Here is a 19,303-nt window from a genome sequence, read left to right on the forward strand (position 1 = left end):
GAATCCAACTCACAATACTGAAAGTTAAAAATGATTCCAAAAGTGATCCACTGACTACAGTTCAAAAAGTCGAAGACGAACGATGATTACGAACTTAAAACTGTGTGTGGATCCGACCTGCAAAACCTTCCCAGAAACTATCGTTAAAAAAATTGCATTACTGACAAAGGGACTGCTTCCAAAGCATAATCCTGAATCGATGATTATTTTTGTCTAAAGAGGTCCAAAATCCAGGTCAACGGATCCTCATAATGGCACTTATCATTAGTAAAGCAAAACCATGGTATTTCTCATGCTGCGGTACTAATCTAGAGATGCGGAGACTCACAGTGTTCCACACATTATGGTACTACTCTCGAGTATTGTACGTTGCAGAGGTAATACAGATCTATGGAGTTTCTCACGTAATGGTGCCACTCATAGGCAATGCAAACCCATGGTGTTCCTCACATAGGTGTACTAATCACAGGCAACGCAGGCCCATGGTGTCGCAACGTAAGCCCATGGTGTTTTGCCTATGGTGGCAAAGGCGTGAAAATTAAAGACTCCCTAGGCCTCGAATGCACTAATACCATTCGGAGTCAGAAAAGAACAAGAGTTGACCAAGATAGGTCAGACAGGATAGATGAAAGTGAGGAGCCTGGCACAAGTAAGTGGAAGGAATACCACGACTCAGCTAAGGGCTCTTTGGTCGCCAACCCACGCTTCCAAGTTGAGAGACCCTGGGGCCCCTTTCAGGTGCTTCTTACGACAGGCAGGGGATACTGTGGGTATGGACTCTTGATGTTGGTCGTTCATGGAGCCATTTTAAAATAGCTTCCTATTCCAAAGTAATATTGATGGTTTTGTTGAAGCAACCACATTAAATATAATGCTGAAAACATTTTTCATTTCTCTCACGATTTTCCGGTGTAACATTGTTCATTAGACCTGGTAATCAGAACGATTCATTGGTCCAGGTGTCATTAGATTCATCATCCATTTCTTCACGAACCAGAATCACCTGCAACAAAAATAAGCATTTAGTGCAGTTCCAAAAATCCATCAAATTATTGGGTGGGATGTAAAAAACCAATAACATTATTCAAAAGGTATTTAGTACACAGTCAGGTGAGGAGTAACGGGACTTTTCGTACACCTTACAATCACACTGCCAAACTGGAAAAATATATTGGGGTTACTTTGAAGATTATTTGTACAATCCAACGAACTCGGATGAAGAGGTTGGCCTACGGATTGCCAATGCTGTAGTCCACCCAGTTTGTAACAGATGGCTCTTGAGTAAAAGATTTTTGTATGCTAGAAGGTAGAGACAAGGGTATGTTAAAGTTTCTCCTTGTTTGACATTCACATCATGTGCATAGTGTGACTCAGTAAAATTTCAAATTCCCTTCAAGTCAGGAGCCAGTATGGCAACTAGCAGTTTGCGCGTTTCTGAAAAGGAGGAGTTAGTGAAATTAATTAATAAAGTTTTAGAGAGTGATTCAGAAGATAGTGTAAGCGAAGATCTTCAGGATTTAGAAGAAAATTTGTAAGAAGAAGTGTTGAAGGTAAATGAGTCAGAAAATGTATACATCACCACTGACTCAGAGAGTGATGATGGGCACAAAATTCGCGCCAGGCCTCCATAACCAAAATGTGCAAAACAGGTTGACTAAGTGAGGATAAGTGGAGATGATAATCCTGTCATTCACCCCTTTCAATGTACACAGTGGTGTTTCTGAGTTTTCATTTCAGAAATATGCAGCCACAGCTACATCAGAGTTCTCCAACTTTTTAGATTGTATGGACCCTTTATTTTCTGTAATTGAGGACATGGTTAGACCAACAACTCAACCCAAAGACATACTTTCACGGATGTGTCCGTCAACTTGCTCAAGAACAGTTAAGCACTTCGACGGATGTGTCCATCCTCACACCTGTGTTGCTTCCATGTATTGTCAATTCAGAGCCCCGAGCAAGAAAAGGAGAGTCTATATAATCTATATAAATATCATTGTTTGTATGTATTATTTCTACTCCTAAACCACTGGGGCAATTTCCACCAAACTTGGCGCATTTATGACATGATATCAGGAGACAAACCGTGTGGGCGTAAGACACGCCAAGCACCCTTAGGAGCTGAGGGCAAGATATAAAAAAATAGTGTCGAATCCATAGTTTTCAGGGTCGCCGAGATGAATAGCGACATTCCGGATTTTTTGTAAGTCCAAGTTCAGCTCCCTTTGTGGTAGGGGTGAGTGAGATATACAAATAATCTAAAATAGTGCCAAATCCAGCTTTCGGGATCGCTCAAATGAATAGTGACACTACAGATGTCGTTTTAGTCCGAGTTCAGCCCCAGTCAGCAGGAGAGGCGAGAGGAGTGAAGAAAAGAAAATGTCCAAATGACTGAGATTATGGACGTTTGTGCATATGTTCCAGCATAGCTGTCAACTAGACTTGGTGCATATATTACCTACTATGTGTTTTGAAAGCAACTCCTTTACTAGCTCGCTAGGCCTAACGTAATTGAGGATTTTCTTTCCGAGTTTACTCCCTTAGCCTTTGCAAATCCCTCCTCATCCCACAAGGCAGTGGGTTCCATCTGTACTACCCCCACAGGAACGAGTTGCCTCCTCTGCCAGCTCCACTGTACCGAATCATATTCTCCACTCTTGCTGCCGTTGAGGTCTTCACTCGTTACCGTGAGGTGGAACCCTTTACCAGATGTTACACACTGCGTCAGTGTGCTCTGGGACTCTCAAAGGGAGGGGCACCACTCCCTGGGCAGGGCTGCCTGTTACCTGTGGACAAGTTAAGAAATGAGGAGGTGAGGAAAGAAGCAGGAATAAAGACATCCCTATTAGACAGAATTAGTGGTGGGGACGGAGCGAGTAGAACTGTAGAGTAACTCGGTTCTTCAGGTTTACGTGACGTCACAGCGGAGCACCAATTCAACTCGCATACTCCGTATAGCGCTGCGAGTGCTTCAGTAAACCTTCCAGCCAGGCTACACTCGCAACACCACTATTCTGTTGTTTAGACTCCAGACTGAGACGTCTATTCTATTTGTGTTTTCTTATACTACATATATCTTGTTTTAAAGTTGTTGCGCTATATTTTCTACCGATATTTGTAATAAGAGAGAAGCAATAATGCCATGAAAGTCCTCCCAAGCATGGCAGTACTTTACTAGCAGTCCAGGTAGAAAATCCGCTACTTGTAAAATTTGCAATCAAATCTATTGTGCAGGTGGAGGAACGTCAAATTTATGGAATCGCATAAAACGGGCGCTTGTAAGTACATGGTACAAATACAGTTGCACACCGTGAAAGTGATTCCTTTCCTATGCATGGATGAGACAGTGCAGGAAAAAAATAAGTTGCATAGGAGTTTGGCTACTTTTGTATGCGAAGATAATAGATAATAGAGCCAGACCTGTAGCGTATCTCCTTTCCAACAGAACAAAAAAGAATTAGGCCATCATAGCTCAATTGGTAGAGCTACCAACGCTAACTCGGGAGGTTGTGGGTTCGGATCACACTGGTGCCCGGTTGGCAGTTTTTTTTCTGTACTTAACATCTCTTCGACGCGTACTAAATGACAAGTAACAACTCTCATTATTGTTCCGTATTGAAGATGACGTTAAGCATAGATATCAAGGATAATTTAATAAAAAAACACCTATTCAATACTTTCCACGTTTAATGTGGTTATTCTCTACATGATTTTATGTAGACTTATTTGGTCAGGTACATGTTTCACCCATTATTTTGGGCATCTTCAGCCTGTAAACAACCTTTAGGTCAAGGTTTGGGACCTTTTTAACCAATATAAACATACCAATATATACACTATATACAATATATACATTATATATTTATAATGTATATATTGCTTTACCATCTGGAAAAAAAAAATTAACTATGGAGAAGAAACATCCCAACCCCCACTGGGGGTGGGGAATGGGAGAGTATGACATGTAAAAATTATGGAAAATAACTGATATTAATGTCAAATCCACTGTTTATGTGTCGCTGTGCTATATTGCGATGTTCTGGATACCGTTTAAGTACACATTCATCTTCCATTGGGACGGGGCTGAGATGGGGTTAAACGTAAATAGTCTAAAATGACCAAGATTAGTTTTGAATCCACTGCTTTTGGGGTCCCAAGGCTGACAGGTGACAGTCTCAATCACAGTTGAAATCGTGTACATCATATCTATACATATAGGTATCAGATAATTTTTTTTGAAAGGATCAAATACTTCCCAGGCAATTCGAGCATCCGCAAGGACAAAGTTTTACTCAAAAATTAAATAATCCTAAACTTGAAAATGAACACATCTAAATAACCCAAACTATAAAACAGATTGTAAAATATTAATAAACATCTCAATAAGGAATTCTATAAAGATTCACTTCAGACATAACACTAAAACATCTAAAACATTAAATAACTACCCCGGCAATGCTGAGTACTACAGCTAGTGATCTTATAAAAGTAAATTATAAATATATTGGTAGTAAAGAGTATATAGAATCATAATTTGAGGTTAGAATGAGCTTGTGTTGCTTGGATCCAGTAGTTGAACACTTGTTTTGATGTTCAACCATTGGTGTGTTCAAGCACTGGAACCCCTCAAAAGCAGTAATAGCCACCTTATAGAGGAAGCTCATAGATTCTAATATTTCCCTTCCACAGACAGGCAAAATGGATGGATTAAATTTACACCTGGATCATGCCTCTGAAACAGGACAAATGTTAAAGGAGAGTAAAAAACCGTTATTCCGATACTCTGAGGATACTGTTAGCAGCAGTACAGGCCCTTAATGAAGGATTAAGTCTTCAGAAAGTATCTATAGAGATTTTAATGTTGCTCTGAGCACACTCTCCAATAATGTCGATCAGGTCTGAGTTTGCTGTGAGACGTGCAAGCGTAAACATCGAACGCGCTGTTCTGTTGTGTACTGTGAGGTAGAGTGTTTCGAGTGGTATTAGTACAAAGTGCAAGACAATGGCAAGCTTAAATATTAGGAAGAATACATTAAAATGTGCATTTCCTGATAAACTAAACAAACCCGGACCGGCAGAAATTCATGAGTGGATTGAAACAGTTTTAAAATTAAATGTTGACCAAGTGGAAGCAATACAATTGGACAATTTGGAAACAGCAGTGTACATAAAATTAACCAGCAAACTTCTGATGGAGCGCATTCTCACTTCAACAGCAGGAAAATCTCAGGTAAAGAAATTCAATGGTTCACTTTCGGAGGTAATTATCACATGTGCTGATGTGGACACGAAACTAGTACGGATAATGAATCTTCCTATTGAAATGGCCAATGAACGCGTGGCAACTTATTTCAGTCAATATGGGAAAGTTAGGGACATACGTAATGAAAAATGGTCTTCTACATACACATTTAATGTATTTAGTGGCATTAGAGCTATGCGTATCGAATTACAAAGTGCTATCCCAACAATAGTGACAATCGACGGATATCGAGCTCAGGTACTTTATGAAGGACAACCAAAAACATGCTATTATTGTCGTGGTAGTGACCATCTCCGACAAGATTGCCCGGTAAGGCGAGGAGCAACTTCGACTGGTGAAACAGGTAGGTCGGCTTATGAGTCAAGTAGTTGCAGGGCACTCCACTGCCCCATCTCTCGCGAGCGACACGTTTGTAAACACAGGCAGGAGCGACAAGCTGGACTCACGACAGGTTATCGGTCTTGAGTCACAACAAGACCAGACCAGCCGGGGACATAAACAAGATACACTACACGAAGTTCAAGTTACCACAACGGAAGCAGAGATACATTCCCTTCCAAATAACCTGCCACATGGACAAGGCAACTCAGTCGATGTGCACGGACCAGAAACAGACACACAACCAGCTCATGTCGGAACTGTAGGACTGGAACAATCTACGGATCACATTCAAGTTGAATAACACTCACCCCACCATAACACAAATGTCCCTGAACTTACGACAGGAAACGAACTTATTAATTCTGACCTCGTAAATACAGACTTTGACGTAACCAGTTTGTTGGCAGACAAGTTAAATAGTTCTAGTTACCCCAACACTAGCAGTCCTCCGAAGGAAGATATGGAACTCGATACTGATGATAGTAACACAACCGAAAATTTGACAGGTCATAGTGAGACTCCTAAACAGCTGTGGTCAGATGACCTTGAACCCTCGCCTCATTCACTGCTTAACGACATTAGCGAAGTTCCCTCAAGTCAGATTGTCCCGCCAGAGAAAAACGTTAAAAAGCTAAAAACTACCCCGACCACCAAAGATGGCGTCCATAAGTCAGTGCAACCTTATATCAGCCCAAAGGATCCTCGAAGACAAGGAGGGAGGATAGGTGAGAGACGGTAGTTTGGCAATGTCTGTCAGATCCAAGGGCTCGACAGTTCAGTTTGGTATCCAGATGAATGTTACATTCCTCATGCTATTGACGTACACTATAATGACCTTAAACATTAACTGTATCCAGATAGACAGCAAGCAGCAGCTTCTTAAGAAATTAATTCGTGACCAAGATGTTGATATAGCATTGTTACAGGAGGTTGCTACAGATGATTTACTTCATATATTTGGGTATGAAAGAATAGTAAATATCAACGAGACCAAAAGAGGTACAGCTATATATATAAAAGATACAATTCCCCATACAGCTCCCGTTTTTCTTCCCAGTTCTCGTGGTATCAGTTTCAACATAAAAGGACTTCTAATTGTAAATATTTATGCACCTTCTGGTTCTCAGGCGAGAGCCGAACGACATGAATTCTATACAAGTGATATCGTACATCTAATTAAAAATCATAGAGATCGCATGGTTATTGGCGGGGATTTTAATGCAGTTATCAATGCTAAAGATCAGAGCGGGAGTTTTCAGAATTGTATAGCCTTGTCAACTCTAGTGAAAGGGCTCAAACTGATAGACACCTGGGAATTACAAGCATCATCCGACCCCGGCTATACATATTTTTGCGCGAAAGGAGCATCGAGATTAGACCGAATATATGTCAGTCAAAGTCTGCAAGAGCATGTTGGGAATGCGGATGTGTGCCCCGTCGAATTTTCGGACCATGCAGCATATATATGTAAATTAAAGCAATCAGAGCTGGGAGTAGCTCGGGGAAGGGGTGTATGGAAACTAAATGCAAATATTCTCAACAGTGAGGAACTGCAGGAACAGTTTTCTGTGCAGTGGCAACTATGGAGAAAACATCATTCACGTTATACAACGAGACTTGAGTGGTGGTTATCCTATGCAAAGCCCAATGTAATCAAATTTCTGAAACGGTTTAGTGCTCAGTATACTCGACAGCTCAATCAAAAATCCGAATTCTTTTACAAGTGTTTACGTCAGCTTTATAGGGAAGATCCCAGGAACCCATTAACATATCTTCGTATCAAGAAAACAAGAGCACTTCTCCTCAAACTACACAGAGAAATGATTGAAGGACTTAAAACACGAGCACGAGATCATCGGAATACTACCGATGAAATGTCATCATTGTACCATCTCATTCGTGAGAGTAAACGAGGCAAACAAAAATATATTTCAAAACTGGCATCATCCAGTGGTGAGTATTCTGGGGATGTCAATATCATTAAGAACACAATTGAGCATTTCTTTACACAATTGTATGAACAAACGAATGATGTTCTTCTTGACAGCAACAGCGCCTTTTTTGATTCTGTTCGAGGAAGACTGACACATGTGCAACAAGACTATCTTATTGAAGAATTGCGGGAGGAAGACATTTATGAAGCCATACAGCGCAGTCTGCCTAACAAATCCCCTGGATTAGATGGCCTTGGACGAGAATTCTACCTGACATTTTGGCCAGTTATCAAGGAAGACCTTACGCTAGCTTTAAATGATGTGTTATATTCAAGACCAAATATAAGTCGCCTAAAAGAGGGATTGATTGTACTGGTACCAAAAAAGCCTAATCCTAAGAGTATAGATGATTACAGACCAATTACTCTGCTGAATTTCGATTACAAGTTACTCACCCGATGTCTTAAACAGCGACTGACCTTCCTTATGTCCGATGCTTTAGGAGCACACCAATCGTGCGGAGCTCCCGGTAGGAGCATTATACACTCAGTATGTGCAATAAGAGACATTATCAGTGATTGTAGGGTCAGAAGACAGTGTAAACAACTAATATCTTTAGATTTCGATCACGCGTTTGACAGAGTGAATCATACCTATTTAACTGCTGTTCTACGTGCAATGGGACTAGACAACCGCTTTATTGATATCCTACAACATGTTCTTCAGGGAGGTTCTACGAAGGTCCAATTTAATGGGTTTTTTACTAAGGCAATTAACATAAAAGCAGGAGTACAACAAGGATGTCCGTTATCTATGTTATTATTTGTGCTATCTCTTGAACCACTATTGAGTAATTTAGCATGTTTACGCGACCGAGATAAGATGGAAATCCTTGCCTTTGCTGATGATGTCACTATCATTGCGGACCGCAGAACAAACGCACAAGATCTCCAAAAAACTATCAGTGACTACTGCAATATATCTGGTGCACAGCTGAACGTTCATAAATCGTGTTTGTTAAAACTAGGAGCAAGCCATATACGTGATAAACCTTTGTTAAACTGGGCAACAGTTCAGAACGAGGTAAAAATCTTAGGCCTTAGTTGTTTTAACAGTATTCACCAAATGATCCAGCGTAACTGGGGCAAAACAGTGAATGTGATACGCGGACTGTTACAGCGAGAAAAATACAGGAATTTATCATTACTGCAAAGAGTTCAGTACATCAATATATACATAATCAGTAAACTGGGTTACATGGGTCAAATCCTACCTCTGCCTCGGGTATCCGGTATTAAGATAATGTCTGCTGTAGGATGGTACATATGGCAAGGTTCAATCCGAAGGGTGAATCGTGATACTTTAACTCTGTCAAGATCTACTGGTGGATTAGGACTCAAGAATATTCAGAACCATGTGACAGCCTTATTCCTCAATCGACACATAAAATTCCTTATTGGTGAAGGTCATCCGTATTCTCAAAATTTTCTCCAACAGTGGTGCAGTTTACAGCAGATGCCTAACCCTCCCCCTTTCCATGATGTAGATAAATTCGCCCCTCATGCACGATATTTGAAATATGAAATGAGCTATCTACCACAAACTTTTATGAACAATAACGTGACCTCGAGAAGCATCTATATGTTTCTGCAGCGTAGCCAATATGTAGCTCCCAGGATTCAGCAGTCTATTTTGGTATGCAACTGGAATCGCATCTGGAGGAATATTACGCATCGGGTTCTTCCTCTTGAACTTCAAGCAAAGTGGTATATAGTTGTTCATGATATTGTGCCGACAAATAGTAAACTGTATAATATTCGTATGGCAGAAAGTTCACTATGTACCGTGTGTCGCAGAGGAGAAGACACTCTTCTCCACCGTCTGCATGATTGTGCCCGTGTTACGCAAGCTTGGCGATATGTGACGTACATCATCAAACGGACTGCTCGATCCCAACATTTTGAAGTACCACCGGAATGGCTTGTCCGCCCCACCTTTGGAACAACTTCAGCTCATTTTACATCTGTGCTCGTGTTAGTGCTTGCAGTGTACGTGCATACAGTATTAAAAACTCCTGGAACTTGGAACTCTCGACACAATAGTTTGTGTCAAGATATTCAAGATGGTATTGGTCAAGTTTTATCGTCACCAAAAGCTAAATATGTGGGGGAATATAGTCTGTTATTGTACTCAATCATGGAAGACTTCTCTACTGAAAACAACATGAACACTTAAGTAACTTATTTATTTTTAATGTCTTTCGTAATTCTCCGAAACTTGTGCTACTGTTTCAGCTCGGTAAAGCCAAAAAGAGTGTGTTGCTATTTTATTTTATTATTTGTATTTATTTTCATCCTAACGCTTACATAATAATGCTTTCTAACAAACTTCAATAGTGCCAAGTTACCAAAGTAAAAAGAGACCTTTTACTATTTTTTACTTTCTATATTTCTACTAAGACATTGTTTGTTAAATTTGTACTGTCATCTATGTCATTATTGGTGTTGTATTCTGTATGTGTACCAACTGCGGCGAAGGATTAGGCACAAGAACTATTTTTTTTTTAACCCAAGACCAGGTCGTTAATGGTCATCAATTAATGTCATAGCAATGTAAGAATGTTCCAGAACTGATAAGTGGTAGTGGAAGTGGAACGGACTTACCGTAGACCAGGAGACATGTAAACCTACCAACTGTAAAACTTGTAAGCATGTATTTGTATCAATAAAAAGTTGTTATTTAAAAAAAAAAGTGTGATTGCTATGTTAAAAAAAAAAATTTTTTAAAATAAAAAAAGTAAGTGGCAAAGTTCCATGATACGTAAAATGGGGCCCCACACTATTCTTTCTAAGAAGGAAGAAAGTTTACTGGTGAGATGGATTCATACCTATGCCAAGAAAGCTTTTTCTGTGAAACTACAAACATTAATGGAGACTGTTGCCGATGTAGTTAAAGAAGATGGTACTCCTGGAAGAAAGTAGTGAAAGTAGTGAAAATGCTTTGGACATTCTTGGATAATCCAAGTAGGATTTCCAACGCAGATGAAAGCTCGGACATGTCCAAAGACAGGACGAGTTCTTGGATCAATATCATTCAACAATTTATATGAAATAAAGACTGGAAATGAAAAAGAAGCTATTACAGTTATGGCTAATTTTAATGCAGCTGGAGAAATTGCTCCTGCAACGGCAGTTTTTCCATTATAAAGAATACCGAGGGACATTTCAGAAAACATGGACCCATTGCCAGGTCTAAAAATGGTTGGATGACAGGGGCTATTTATTTTGAATACATTGCCAATATTTTTTTTACCCTTGGCTTCCCAGTTCTTCTGCTAGTAAATGGCCACAAATCACATACCACCTACAATGTGGCAAAATACTGTTCAGATAATCAGATTTTGCCATTTGCACTTTTGCCCAATGCTACCCACATCTTCTACCCTGCACATGTTAGCACATTTCGACCCCTTAAGTCTGGATGGAAAAATGTTGTGTATGAATGGAAGAAAATGAATAATAATGAAGTTGTGAACAAAGTCATACTTGGAAAATTATTAGCAGCAGTATTCCGAGACAAGGCAACTCCAGATGTAATAAGAAATGGATTTAGAAAATGTGGGCTTTATCCATTTGACCTATACAGTTGACTATGCTAGATGTATGTCAAGTGAAGTCCACCAGCTGTGACGACCAAGAAGTCTGTGAAACCAGCAGAGATCAAGATTGAACAACTCCTTATGTTCGAATCCTTAATGAAAGCTGGTAGAGCTGAACAGTTCAGAGATGCTGAAAAAACTGGTGAGAAGGACCTTTGATGTATGGAACAAGTGCACTGTAACTGAACAGAGTGACAAAATTGCTGCAAATTAAGATATTTCTGGAGTAGCAGAAAATGTCAATTCCACTGCCCCAAGAATGAGCCTAGCAAGCAATGCAGATTTGCAGAATACTGACTATGAGCTAGAGCCATGCCCAAGAGTAACATTAACTCCTGTAAAGAATAGGACTACAGAGGTTAAAAATGCTCATCAGGTCTTTTAAGTAAAGAAGTCAAGGATTAGTCCTTCATTTGGCAATCATGTCACTTGGCCAACAGATTCTCCACCTGCTAAAGGAGGAAGGGAGAAGGAACACTTGCCGCACACAACATCATCAAAAAAGTGGCTAGATTGGGTCCAGCAAAAGGAGGGAATTAAAGCAGTTAAAGAAAAGAAAACTGCAAGCCAAAGAATCAGCTAGAAAAATCCTGAAAAAGAAGCACAGACAGTTCTTGAAAAAATGAAATGCAAGAAAAAGGAAACAAAAAAGAATTGAACAAACAGACTCTGAAACCAGTGAGGAATGGGTGGAAAGTGGTGACAGCCTGGATGATGTAACTCTGCTTCCATCATCTGAAGATGAAGGAAATGAGAAAGAAGAAGGTGTTAATGAAACAGAAGTATCTACAAAGAAGGAGACTGTTCTTGTGAATTTTCCAGGAAAAAAAAAAAAATCGTCCAACTATATATACATCATACAAAAAGTTCTAGGTCTAAATGATGAAATACAAGTATTATCTGCGCAACTTTTCTGGATATATTTACACCCTAGTGCTGAATTGGTCGACCTCGGCAATCTTCGAGATTCGTACTGGCAACCTTTGAAACACAAACTATGAATCAATCGCTTATGCATCGCTGTGCGACATCTGGCGTACACTTTACGTACTAGTACTGTTGTTATTTACACAGCAAAGCCAAACTATAAAATTCACTCTAGGAATAAGATACGCATCGAGAAATGTTATATAATGTGTGTGTGACACAGTTGTTGACTTAAGATAACAAAGGTTTAGCAAAATTCATATCAACCGATCATATTATCGATTCAATTCAGATTTCATTTCCATTCAGTTGGCAGTACTACTGGTACCCCGAGATCTACCTCCTTACTCCTCATCCTGGACAGAAATATATCGATAAAAAGTGCGCAGAAAATAATGGCTTTACAAATTTAGAACTGATGAAGATGATGTCAGTGTTGTGGTCATCTCTCAGATTTTTAAAAAACTAGATGATCCTAATATTACAGGTACAGAAGGAAGAATTAGGTACCAGTTTCTACACAGCATGTCTGTAGGAAGGCAAAACTGAAGACGAATTTTGAAGAGGACAGTGATGTTTTAGTACTGTTCAACTAATGGTGTGGCTATTGTTCAACTTCTGGGACAGGTTGTTCAGCTACTAGTAAGATGTGACTTTTTTCTTTAACATGAAAGCTTTATAGATGTATTTTTGGTAAAAATTAAGGTTCTTATTATGCTTTTTGTAGAGCAAAATTTGCTCTTTCAGACATTTTTTCAAATGTTACATTAAAATAATCATTTAAATTTTATTAAAATTTAAGTGTGAAAAATGCATTAAGAAACATAGTGAGAGTTTAGGAAGGGCTTAGGGATGACATTTATAGATACTGAAAAGGCTATGGCAATGTACCATGGCAACTGGTCTGGGATGCATTGATAAAAAAAGAAGGTAGGTGGAGCATAAGTAAAAATGATCAAATCCATGTACGAAAATTGTGCAAGTAGTGTGAAGAATAAGACAGAACAAAGAAACTGGTTCAATTTAGAAATAGGGCTTCAACAATGAAGTGTATTATTCCCTCTAACTCTTCATAACAGTCATGGATGAAATCCATTTAAGTGTGCAGACGACACAGTAATATGGGGAGAATATGAAATATAAGTACAAGAACAAGTTAGCCTACTGTATGGAATCAGAAGATAAGAGGAATATGGAAGGAAAATAAGTGTGGAGAAGAGTAAGACTGTGGTGATGATGAAAGGTAATAGAGAAGGAAGAGGGAATACTGAAGTACACGGAAGATAAAATGGAGTGACCGATCTGATTCTTATTATATTAAAACTATTACATAAGGGAACTTCTTGAGAGGTCAGAACTCCAGGGATATTTCTTATGATAAACTGCTTGCTTTCTTTGTATTACTGTATACTAGCTATATTCCTTTAGATATTTTATTACCTGTTAATTATTTGTTAAGAGAATTTTTGTAGATTTTGTTATTATGATGTTGACTGATTAAGAACTATTTTGTAGGTTAGAAGTTATTGCTGTGTTTAATTTCAAGTCCTATAGACTATTTTCTTTCTCGTTAATCTTTTTTCTTTGTTTTGCTAGGGGCTTTACGTCGCACCGACACAGATAGGTCTTATGGCGACGATGGGATGGGAAAGGCCTAGGAGTTGGAAGGAAGCGGCCGTGGCCTCAATTAAGGTACAGCCCCAGCATTTGCCTGGTGTGAAAATGGGAAACCACGGAAAACCATCCTCAGGGCTGCCGATAGTGGGATTCGAACCTACTATCTCCCGGATGCAAGCTCACAGCCGCGCTTCTCGTTAATCAAAATAATATTGGTAAGTTTGGACATTTTCTTTATCAACACTTTTCGCCATGCCTACGCAGCTGAACTGGTACTTAAACAGCATCCAGAGTGCCCCAATATAACTCAGCGATCACGGAAACTATGGATTTGACGCTAATATTGGTTATTCCAAATACTTTAATATACCAATACCGGACAACTATCTCAACAGGATTGAGTGGAGTGCGAACTGCATACTTGTCTATGCTACAGTTGAAAGGAATGCACTACTCTCATTGGAAATATTTTTGTTAAAATAATTGAATGATCATAATAATTAAGAATGAAATTTTAAAATATGAAATGCCTCCTTCATAAACCTCCAAACTAGCATTATGTTAGCCATGCCTTTCGCTATGTCTTAAAAATTATAAAGCAGAATTTGTTTGAGGATCCACCCGGCCTCTAGGGGAAATATTTAACACCTACCCTCTCCCCTTCTTTCTAGCCTTTTCTCAATTACCTAGCGCAGGATTTTGTAAGGCATCTGGCAGTGCTCAAATACGTCAGCCTCATGTAGGTAGATTTACTGGCATGTAAAAGAATTCCTGCAGAACTATTTCCCGGCACCTCAGCATCTCCGAAAACCACAAAGTACTTAGTGGGACGTAAAGAAAATTATTATTATTTTCTTCCAGTAAAAAAAGGTGACTAGTTTAGAAACTCATGGCCTTCAATTTTCAATTTCTAGACTACCGTGATAACCATTACGCTACAGGCCCACAAGTTTTCGATTGTGAAATTTATGGTACTGTTTACCAACGTGGACCCTCAAGTTTGAGTATACTAGAGTTTCATATTTGTTAATATTATTGGTTTTACGTCCCACTAACATTTCAGTAGAGTATTTGATTGATTTTCTTAATATAAGGGGCATAGAATGTAACCTCATAGATGCGAGGTCATTACTTTTTTTAATACTTGCGGTTCTTATCAGTTCCCATGCTCATTATCCTGCTGGGTAATTTGTTCAGCGCATAACACTTTTCTTGGAATATAACTGCAATGTAAAATTATTTAGTGACAAACACTGATACATTATAAACAATGCAGCAGTGCGCCAAGAATCATACAGATGGCAATATATTATTGAAGAGTTGGTCACACAAAGCCATGTAGGTAGCAGCACTATCGACTTTCTCGCTGAAAACAGCAAGCTGTCCGGTATTTCATATTAAAGTATTTGGTTGTTCTCGATTATTCTTGTATGTCATTCCAGCCCTTAGGTTTGCTAGAAGGTGTTTTATTCCTCCAGTACCTTTTCGAGATTGTAATTCGTACGAGGGCAGATCAGAAAATAAGTTGCACTTCCCAGTTATGAACATTTATTACACCACATATACAACAGCAACACGACTATAACGACATACACTGTAACGTCACTTTTCCACATAGTTTCCAAGAGACTCCTAGCAATTCTGCAAACGCACAACCAACTTGTCGATGCCGGATGCATAGAAATTTCCTCCAGCGTTCAGCAACCACTCGGAGGCTCAGAGCTGATATGGACTTAGCAACAAAAATACAAATTCATGAATATCTCTGTTATCATGGTCGACACGGTAAAAATATATAAGATATAAATGATCGGAAATGTAACTGTATATAACTTTAGTTATGTAGTATTTATCGATAGTACCGCTAATAAATCAACACAGGTCATTTCTATGACGTCAGTATATGAAATTTATAGAATTTCTACCGAATTCTGAAAAAGAAGAAAAATCTTCATTGCTTGGCTACTACTAAATACATGACACTTGTTTTGTACGTGCCCAAGAAGAGTAACTTAATTAGGCCCATTCTATTGTCCGCACAACATTATGATGGAAATGATACGGACGATTAAGAGAAAAAGCTCTTCCTCGTTTATCATTATGAGACTACAGGTACGGTGGGTATAGGAGATATGATGACAAATCCGTACACCTGTGTGCATATAACCAATCGATGACCCTGTTGAATCTTCATGGAGATAGTTTATATTGTAGCCCTCAACACATACATTTTGTGGTCAGTAAAATACCCTGATTTGCAGAAAAATATTACAAGAGGAAGTTTTTCAAGAATTTATCATGACTTTAGCCAAACCACACATACAAGGAAGTGCAAGAAACCCAGTCTGTCTTCATCTGCATGTCTTAAGAGCCACTGAAGCAGTTGGGGTTGATGTGAAAAGAAGAGACAAGATCCCAATGTAGTCGCCATAGACGGAGCATCAAAAATGAAGACTGGAAGAAAGATGTGCTAAATGTCCCAGAAATGAAAACAGAAAGACGAGATTCACGAGCTCCTCATATTTGAAACCTGTGGGCCAAATTCATAGAAAACTACACAACCGCTATTTATACAACGGTTGCTTCCAAATTAATTTGTGATACTACTGCATAAATAAAGTATCGCTTTAAACATGAGTAAACTTCGTGCAATTGCCTTATACCCCTTGGCAATATTAAGTTGTGCAAAAAAACGTTGATAACAGAAGGGTTAATCGTATGACTACTACATAAGAATACGACACAAACATGCACTTCAGCAGTTAAAAGATAGTTAACTCTACCAGTTGATGTGTCTGAAGCATTAATTGAAGATGAGAAATGCAGAGATGGTTGGAATACCATTATTGGTTTTAAAATTACGTGTCGGGTGATATGGAGAGGAGATATTATAACACTGTCCTTAATTCAATTACCAGTACGGTACCGGTGTAGGCTAGCTACTTCAAGTTGAAATTTCAAAAAGCACGGTACAAATAAGTGGATTCTGCATTTAAAACTCTACACAGTACGAAAATTGAGTTAATAAATTGCAAAGCACTAGTTACGCCGACTATCCCAGCATCTTATCAGGTGGTAGTAGGGTAAAACAAACACGCAAGTAGAAATGGCATGTATATCCACAGTTGCATACGAACCTCTTCCATTAACCTAACGGTTCAACGGGCACATTTCATTTCCTATACAAATAATAGGAAACTTCAGTAATTGTTCCGTAAGCGCGCCAGTTATGGCATGGCACGTAAAATACAATATCACACATATTAAACCACAAAATACCAACAGGTTCTTCCCAACACCCAGTTTGTTGTTGTTGTACATAAACGCATCCATATGCAATATGCATCTATTCATCGCTCTACGCCAAAGTATGCTTGTGCACGGGTATTTAATCTTAGCCTTCACGGAATACAAAGCCTGATCACTCGCAGTCCTCTCTTCAGAAAGTGTCCGCCTGGCAGTGCGCGTCTTGACCACTGCAGCGCTAGTATACCACCTCACGTTAGCAATAACTATCATTGCTAACGGGAGTTAAAACCTGCACAAATGTACCTCTACACTATACTACCTGTATATTATATACTTTGCTGAGCAGAATGAAGTAGAAATTAATAAATGTTCACCTTTTAACCCTAGGAGCTCAGTTCAGCTGGGGATTTTCATTTCAGATAAAACACATAACTGTTGCAATATATGTCTGTCATTTAAAAGGATATAAGGTCTGCACTAGATATTTTAACTACCGCACCGTAGATTTTCAGTGAAAAGGAACGACTTTAACCATTTTTCTTGATAATTTCTTCTCATAAATTGTTTTTCTTCTCGAGAATTATTCTCGGCGATACTCATCTGTCATGCAATTAGCGTAGTTAGTGACAGAGGGGCGCAGAAACTTCTGCAGTATTATTCTGCTTAGTTCCTCAGGATGATCACTTTTCCCACACTATAGAACAGGATTTTTAGCAATACGTGGCAACAGTATTTCGGTTAATGTTTGTGCTATTTTTGGACTGCACAGCGTTACCGATAAGATTTCGTCCCTTACTTGCCCCAGTTTCATCAGCAGTGAAACAAAACTTGGCTTTCGATAGCTGAGACGTGAGACCACTTCTGTCTTTGATTTTTATTAATGACATTAGTTGAGATGGACTCTGGATATCACTAATTTTATCAACACACTATTGGCATGGCATGTGGTCTTCGACAACTCTTACCAAATACCCTCCAATACATGCCATTGCAGCACTCGACGGAGTGGTCACTAGGCTTCCATAACTTATCTTTGGTACCACCTACACAACAGAATAAGGAAATTATTCTCATTAGAACAGGAGCAATAATAATGAGTAACCTATTTTTTGCCGTCACAGGGCCTGCGTATTTACTGTACCATACCTTGTCTGCTTATTGCTTTAATCCATAATTCTCTAGTTGACACTTGGCAAAGAAATTCATGGAAACTACTTCCAGGAACTTTATTTCTAAAGCCTTCTTTACAAAACGGTACGCATCAGTACACCAGTGTAATATAATTGACAGGGGCGGCCGTACCTAATGCACTGAAGTGCTGCAGCACATTGCCTATTGGGAAAATTAAATTAGTTTAAAAATTTGGAGTGGATGATACGTCAAGGAATTTGATCAAAAAACTCTAACCAACACAATGTCGAAAGTAAAATTTATGGGTGAGATCTCAGAACCGTTTAAAATCAGAACGGGTGTCAGACAGGGAGACGGACTATCCCCACTCCTCTTCAACAGTGTTTTGGAAAAAGTCATTCGAGAGTGTAGGAAGTTGTTGGACCAAGAAGGAACAAAGGAAAATCAGTTCAGACTTGGTCCTAAGCACAATGGGGTGTACGTTGACTGCCTGACCTTTGCGGATGATCTCGCCATATTTGCTAACAACATAGATTCAGCAGTCAACAAGATCAATAGGCTGTCACAAGTTGCTGAAAAGGTAGGACTCCAGATTTCTGTCCCGAAGATAAAATATATGACAAACATCTGCGATGGACCTGAATGTATGATCACTAATCTTGGAAAAATCGGTCGTGTCAAGAATTGAAGATATCTTGGTGAAGTCATCCAACAGAATGGATTAGAAGAGGAAGCAATTAATGTCAGGATGAGGAACTTAGACCAGGCATACCAAATGACAAGGAATATCTATAACAAAAAGTCTATGAGTATACGGGCAATGTTCCGACACTATAACACAGTTGTAAAACTTGAGGGATTATATGCCTCTGAAACTTTGACCTTAAGTAGTAAAGGTCAAGCTGACCGGCTGGAAAAAAGAGAGCGCAATATACTAAGAAAAATCCTAGGTAATAGGTGGGTTGATGAACAGTGGCGAATGAGATCAAATGAGAATTTGTACAGAAGACAGAACCTCTCACAGCGTCAATTAAGAAGAGACGGCTATTATTTTACGATCATCTCTTGAGGATGACTGATGATCGGCTAACAAAAAGAATATGGAATTTTATTCAATCTAAGGCAACAAGGCCGAGATGGTTC

At 39.1% G+C, this 19,303-nt stretch overlaps 1 long non-coding RNA gene across 1 annotated transcript; it reads right to left on the bottom strand.

Moving 5' to 3' along the window:
* Window positions 1-790: 790 nt before the first annotated feature.
* On the bottom strand, window positions 791-17,100 carry LOC136872551 (uncharacterized). Its single transcript, XR_010859949.2, has 2 exons — window positions 16,918-17,100; window positions 791-1,003 (listed from the first exon to the last, which is right to left on the bottom strand). It is a non-coding gene; the product is annotated as an uncharacterized lncRNA (long non-coding RNA).
* Between the last annotated feature and the right edge of the window lie 2,203 nt (window positions 17,101-19,303).

Source organism: Anabrus simplex, chromosome 4 (genome assembly GCF_040414725.1).
Source record: "Anabrus simplex isolate iqAnaSimp1 chromosome 4, ASM4041472v1, whole genome shotgun sequence".
Classification (NCBI taxonomy): Eukaryota; Metazoa; Arthropoda; class Insecta; order Orthoptera; family Tettigoniidae; genus Anabrus; species Anabrus simplex.